This window comes from Lepisma saccharinum, chromosome 10 (genome assembly GCF_977018435.1).
Source record: "Lepisma saccharinum chromosome 10, izLepSacc3.1, whole genome shotgun sequence".
NCBI classification, from domain to species: domain Eukaryota; kingdom Metazoa; phylum Arthropoda; class Insecta; order Zygentoma; family Lepismatidae; genus Lepisma; species Lepisma saccharinum.
This window is the reverse complement of record NC_139238.1, coordinates 265,690-273,109: the sequence shown is the minus strand read 5'-3', so window position 1 is coordinate 273,109 and position 7,420 is coordinate 265,690. Positions and strand designations below refer to the sequence as shown.

The 7,420-nt window shown below is 38.9% G+C and overlaps 1 pseudogene; it reads left to right on the top strand.

Moving 5' to 3' along the window:
• Window positions 1–346: 346 nt before the first annotated feature.
• LOC145994452 (puff-specific protein Bx42 pseudogene) lies at window positions 347–796 on the top strand (annotated as a pseudogene).
• Window positions 797–7,420: the final 6,624 nt, after the last annotated feature.

Genomic DNA, 7,420 nt, shown 5'->3' with positions numbered 1-7,420 from the left:
ACGAACAGATTTTGACGTATTTATAAACATATATACTGTAAAAGTTCCAACTACAACTATATCAGTCTAACTATAATTGTCTGTGACAACTTGCACATTATTTGAACTAACAAACATTTTAAAGATCTTAACTTCTTACAAATATAAAATCTTAAACTCTCAGGTTCGTTACAAATGATAACGCAGATATTAATACTAAAATACCGGAAAGTGAAGGATTGAGAGCGCAGGTGGAGAAGAAACTTCCCCAGAAAGATAAGGAATCTAGGGAACGTAACCCTGCTCGAGAGAGACAGGGAGAGAGGACATTAGTGAACAGATTACCCTTGGAATGCCAGCTAAGAGCATGGGAAGTGACGACACTCAGTATGACCGAAGGCTGTTCAACCAATCAAAGAGGATGGACAGTGGGTATGGAGATGACGAAGCGTACATCGTGTATGATAAACCTTGGTGGGATGCAGGAACTCATGGCCAACATATTTACAGACCATCAAGAGATCTGGACAAGGATGTGTATGGAGATGAATTGGAGAAGATAATGAAAACAAACAGATTTGTCCCGGACATGGAATTCAGTGGCACGGACCGTGGAGCAGCAGGCACCGGACCTGTTCAGTTTGAGAAAGATGAAGACAATCCTTTTGGTCTGGACCAGCTCTTGACTAAAGCTAAAGAAGCTAGCAAGAGACCTAAGGATGCAGAGGGAAGAGATAACCAAAACCAACCAAATACAGACGCTTGGCACACATCAATCAGAAGATCGAATAGACTTAGAAGACCTCCTGATAAATAAGGTGAGTCCAGCATTTAAAACAAAAACAAGGTACTCCAGGAGGAGATGAAAGACGCATGATAAGAGGAAGAATAATAATTTGTATTTTATAGGATGTTATTGATTGGTTGTCATAGTAACCGTGTGTAAAATGTTCGTGAATGGCTTCCATGCATTAAAGTTATTTTATTTAATTTGAACCTACGTGTTTGTATGTCTTGTGTAAGTAAAGATACGAAATCACACACACACAACAAGGCTTACAGGAACACGGGACTCCTGTCTGTAATCTTAAGTTTCCTTGTTCGTCTCTTAAAAATTACGATTGGGTGTGCTTGCGACTGGGTTTGCAATTTATTTTGCATTTTGGGAGGAAACTGTATGAATAAATTTATATTATATACCGATGCTTCAAAAGTAGTTATTGGAATCCCCCAATGGGAATATTTCAATTGCCACACTATAACTGTCATTTCTGTTCTATCGCACACTTTCTTCTCCAATTTCACTGTGTGGTAAAATCACATTATTTTGCTTCCCCAAAATCTTTACTTTACTTCAAATAACATTTTATTGAACTTTCAGAAATGTCACATTTAATACAACAGCTACTATATAGCTCACAAAGAAAAAAACTTATAGTATACGAAATGACACATTAAGTTAAAACATAATAAGTTATCAACAATAACACGTGGATATTTGTGAATGCTAAGTATGATACTTAATTTGTATTTATTTTTATTTTGCGTCAATTTGGGGCCACGTTAGGATAATATCGCGACAATGAAGATGTGTGCTGATCATGTTCAGTCTTGATTCCAACCTGGAACCTTTGGTGTTGAGATCGTAGGACCTTCACTCAACATGCTCGGGCACCGAGGCGACACACGAAGGATTCCAAACATTAGCATCCCTCCACTTCGATGATCATGGTTAGAAAACTTCTTACTTTCTTTTCTCTCATTTCTCGTTTGCTCTTTCTTTATCTTTACCTTTTCTTTCCGTTTTCATTCATGCTTTCCCCTTTAACCTATCTGTATCTTCCTTTTCTTCTCTTTGTGATGTCTTCTTTTCTTACTTTTTGTCTCTTTGCCTATTTTGTTTCCCTTTCTTTCCTTTTTATGCTTTCTTGCTCTCTTTACTTTTTCTTTTTTGCTCATCCCCTCCTTTTCTATTTATTTTCGATTGTCTTTCTCCTTCTGTCGTTTCCTTCTCTAGCATATCTTTATTTGTCTATTTTGATCTCTCATTCCTCTTTTTGTTTCCGTACTTTGTTTTCTCTCTTTCTCTTTCCTTTCTTGTTCATCCTTTCTCTTTATCCTTCTTCTCTCCTTCTCTATCATTTTCCCTCTTTTACATTTTCTCTGTCTTTCTCACATTTTCTGTCTTTCCAAACCTAACCAAACAAACTTTCTGTCATCCTTTTGTTCCTTTTCCCTTTCTTCTTCTGCTTCATTTCATGTCTCTTTTCCCCTCTCTCTTTGTCGTGTGCTTGGCTGGAGGGAGGGATAATGCTATTTTTACAGGGGGTAGAGTCCACCACCAATCTGGCGACGACGCTCCTGATTGACACCAATTAAATTTTTTCAGTACATGAAAAATCCTATAAATGAGACCACGTTTTGCGAAAGAAAAAGAGTCGACCAAAGGCCTGATCTATTAGGTTGTCGCCGTGGCCGTGGTCAAATGGAAGCAATCCGAGGCTACAAAGTCACGAACTTTTAAAACTGCGAGACCATTAATCAACCCCGCATCAACTCTCTTTCGAAGGCACAATCTGCAGATGGCTAAACACAATGCAGCACCCACCCCCTCTTCCTCTTCCCTCTTCCAAACGAAGGATATTCCCTGGCTCCGGGGATCGCGTGACGCGGGGCAGTTGCTCCGGCAGCGATTCATGCATAATCCTTTCAGCTCCCGGAAAAGAGAACCATTTAGAAAATCCGAATAATTTCCGTTCCGCAACCACGCTGGTGGAACAACGTCTAATGCGCATTTCCAAGTGTTTATTTTGGTGTCCAGTTGGATACACTTGATTAATTTTACCTTCCGGAGTTGCCATGTTTTATTTTTCCGTCGCTCCGAATGGAGAAGAAGCGGAAAATAAACTCCCTAAGAGGAAAAGGCTCTCTCAAATTACCAGTCGAACCAGCGATTCGCGACTTGGACCGTGAAATTCTTTCTCTTTCCTTCTTTTTTCTTAATAGAAAATCTGTAACCGTGGAAAAAGAGAGAGAGAGTGTGTGTGAGCGTATTCCTGGTTTCAAAGAACATGAACGTTTACCTGAGCTTAATTGGAATTCTGATACTGTTGCTTCAGAGGGTGTTTGCTTAAAGCTTGTAATGTAGGCAAGAACTCTCAGTTTAGTTGCGTTATTGTATTATAAGATCCTTTAAATAATTTATGAGTAAAGCGAAATGATTTTATATCCCACAGTAAAAGAAAAGTCGTTTACACAAAAACTGTTGATGCCAAATAAATATGAAATGTCTTACAGTACCCTATTATGGAGTAATACATAAGGCGACGGTGAATTGTTAATATTCTTTTAACACAAAGAAAAGAAAAGAAGAATGCATTTTTTCATTTTCTTTGCTTTCTGCAACTTTTGGCTAGTCGCGAAGATGAGGATGAATGATGATATGGTGAAATGAACGACACAACAAAGGCCCCACAGAGGATTATACTGGCCTTGAGTCCAGATGCCAGAGACTCGCTACTCTGCAAAATGCAGTCCAGGGTGTACTGCGTGGAGGGAAAGTTAACATTTGGGTGTCTCCGAAAATGGTTCCCCCTTACACCTTGAAAAAATCTAAAGTCCTCCTTTCTATAATTTAATTGGATTTGAAGTTTGTTATTTAGCGTTGCTCTTCTGCTAGTCTTAGCTGATGAGGATGAGTAATGATATAACAAAACTGATGAAGGGACATTCACAAAGAACACCTACACCAAGGCCTGCATTTGAACACGGGATTTCTTGCGTCATAGCACGCTGTAATTTGTTCATAACGCTGATCACGAGTTATTTTGCAAAACTATTGAAACAATCATATTTGGGGCGATTGACTCCTGTGGATAAAACGGGGCACACAAGAAGAAGGCTTTTAGTGCATGACTCCTGTACTGTGACCGAACCCTTTTCATGATCTTCGTTGTGGCGGTAATCCACATCTACACAACAGCTACAAGCACACCCAGAGACGGGAGAAAGCTGAGATTTCCTGGGAGCAATTTACGGGTTATTGTCATCGGGGCCTGGGTGGAAGCAGATTGAGGGCGTGGTCGAAAGAAATGGATCTCGTATCAAGAACGACGAGATTCGTGAGGAGAATTCTTTCGTCGCGAGGAGCGGCGAAGTTGCCAACCGGCGAGGCTAATCTCATCTGCCCAATTTGTTCTCCGTCTGGAATGTGTTCCAACAGACGCAGTGCCGTGCAATTTTGAGTGTTCCCGATATTAGTTTAAGGTCGAATAAAATGGACAAAAGAGAAGTTTTTTTTTTTAGATCTTTTCACACCGAAAGCACCCCTGAGGGCCATTGGTGCATGTACATTATAAAATACATGTTGACGTCGCACATATTATATATCTATACATCAATTGGACAGTATGTTTATATAATAGTAAAACAATTGAATAATACGATGTAAAATCATACAATGACATATTATATATTTAAGTGAACTAGTGTTGTAAATGTACAATACAATCTAAATTTATCTTATAAAATTATATAATAGTAGTGGGGTTTGTGGTGGGGACAGGACCACTTACAAGTGTAGAAAAGGCGAGGCTATTTGATTGAACAATCAGATTTGCTTACACTTAAAACAATGCCAAGATGGGGCCTGTACCCCAATTCTTCAGGTGTGATATGCTCTGATTTTTAAGAAATTCTGAATTTCTAGTGTAGAAAAGGCGAGGGCTCAACAGATAGATTTACCCATACTTAAGACAATGGCAAGAGGGGCTTATACCCTAATTTTTCAGGTGTGGAGGTTTGGGTTTAAGTCCTCATAAAATATGAAGCCTCCCCTGATGGCAAAATGATAATATTGTTGTCTTGTAAACAAAAGGCTCGGGGTTCGAGTCCTGATAGATTGAAATACATGTGGCAAAATAATATGTCCACAAGTGAGATTTTGAATAATTACTGCTAGTTGATAGCCCCCAAATCTGAAACCCTGGTAAAACAATGTTTTACAACAATATATTGTACAAAAACTGAATTTCTCAATTTTCTTATTTTCTCATGTTTTATAACCACTTGCTCAATACAATAGAAGAATAGTGGGTAGGCATAATTAATTGTTTGCATGTCTTGCCGGCACGCAAGAGATAAAATCTATATAGCTAGAAGGGAGCATTAATGATTTTTCTGTACGATTCACTGAAGGGGGCATTAATCTTTCTGTGCGTGTAACATGTCTGTAACAAGGAAAATGTAACAAAGATTGAGACAAAGATACATATTTTCTGACCCAGTGGCAATGAACTGACCCCCCTTCATTCTGAAAGCAATTCTGTTCTGATAATATGAGCCTAGGCAAAGACTTAGAAAATATTATGGCAGTTCAAAATCCAATTTTGTCTGCATTAAGGTCTCAGAACCCGGTAAAATGTGGGCATATTCCATATTGAGAAGTGTTAATATTGCTGCATTGTAATCAGGGGCTTTGGGTTCGAGTCCTGATAAAAGATTGAAATATATACAACTGCCCACACATAAGATATTCACTGCTAGCTGATAATACAGTTGAGGTTTCAAAGCTGGTAGAGTGTCTGGGGCCTCTCTGACAGCAAAGTGTTGGTATTATTGCTTTGTAATCAAAGGGCCTCTGTGTTTGAATCGGGCTTCTAGAATTGCTCCGTGACTCTCTCATTTCTTACATCATAAACATATGATTTTTCACCTATGAGAATGACACTGCATATGGTGTCATCGGGTAAAGCCTCGTGGAATTCACAGATAATTTTAATGTTTGTTCTGTCATTCACCACAACCTGTTTTCTTTTTGAAGCATTGATGACAAACATGGGTCTCCGTGTCTTGAATTCATCTGGTGTGTAATACATGTCAGTATTGCCTGTAGTGACACGCTTGAAAGCCGAAAAAGCTTCATATAATTTGAGAAAATCACCCTTGGAAATGTCTAAATTGTAATTTTCTCTAGGAAAGACCTCATTTCTCCCATTTTTAAGATATATGTTCTTGATGTTGCAGTTATCAAATTTGCTTGAATTTTTTTCCTGATTATTGTGTCTCCCAGTCTGAAACAGTACCACCACAAAATCAGGCATGTCAAATTGAATACTGGAGAATGAATTTGTGGCATCAAATTCATAATAAGTACCAGTGGCAACCTTCTGTACGCATTGATATGTGTAAAATTGCAGAGGAATTTGCGGATTTTTTAGGATATCAGCTTTGTATTTAAGAGCATAGCCGGCCTCATATTCAACAACCGGGATTCTTAACTCCATAGTCTGAATAATGCACTTGCCCTCATCAGGTAGGGTATTAGGCAGAGCTTCTCCTGTAGGGTTTATCGCACTGTACCTCATCAAAGCATTATTATCATTTGCAGCTCTTCTAAATGTAATTCTTAACCCACCCTTCCACATGATATCTTTGTAATCCGAGAAGAATCCTGGCAACAGGCGCATCGGGAACAGCACTGTGTGGCTCTTGGTTAATATCTTATCACCAGCTTCAAATCCACCGATTCTGTAGTATGAAGCCTCGGTTTTGGATAATTTTAATGTAGCCAAAGCCGTGGAGGTAATGCCTGGATAATCCACTCTGTTTATAACAACGCCATGCTTTCTGATCTCGATTTCAGAGAACAGATGCGGCACAAAATTGTCCACCAGTCTTATATTTGTATTTGCCGGATAATCTGTTCCATCGAGCTTTACAACATCAAATTTGATGTATAGATCTGCTCTGTGGGGGTGTATAAAGCCGTCCCCTACATCAAGATCAACCTCTATTTCTGTGTTGGGTTGATTTAAATTTGCAAATGTCCTCCTGTTTGGGGGGAATGATTGTAGCTCATAACTCTCAATATTTTCCATTGTATGTATTTTTATTTAAATGTTAATCTCTACGATTGCAGTTGTTGTGGCTCCAGCAAAATCAACTAATTCTTCTTTTTCATTAGTGACCATCAATTCAATATTATCTATTCTATTATGGCACACAGGAAAATATAATGTTGGGGATGGATTGTAGATGATGGGCTCCATGAATTCGGAATTAGGTTTGAATGTTGCAATGATGCCGGTTTGTTTGTGAGTGCCTATGCCATTTGATTTGGTGATCATACCCTCGGCCACATTACAGTGAATATTCAGAGTCTCTATGGCTAAGAATTTGGGTATATTCATAGCAGTGTGTTTGATGGCCGGTTCAAGTTTTGTGTTGTTCTCAAATCCCAACAGCTCTCCTATAGTACCCAGATCCACTGTTTCCGTAGCAGATACAATCTCTACTCTGTGAGTGACAGAATTTTGACTTAACACTACACCTCTGGGTAACTGAGCATTTAGAGTGGACAGATTATATTGCCCTGGAGTGATGACAATTTTTTGATCCCCTACTGCAATTGTATTGTTGTGGTGTGTAATATTTGGGATCA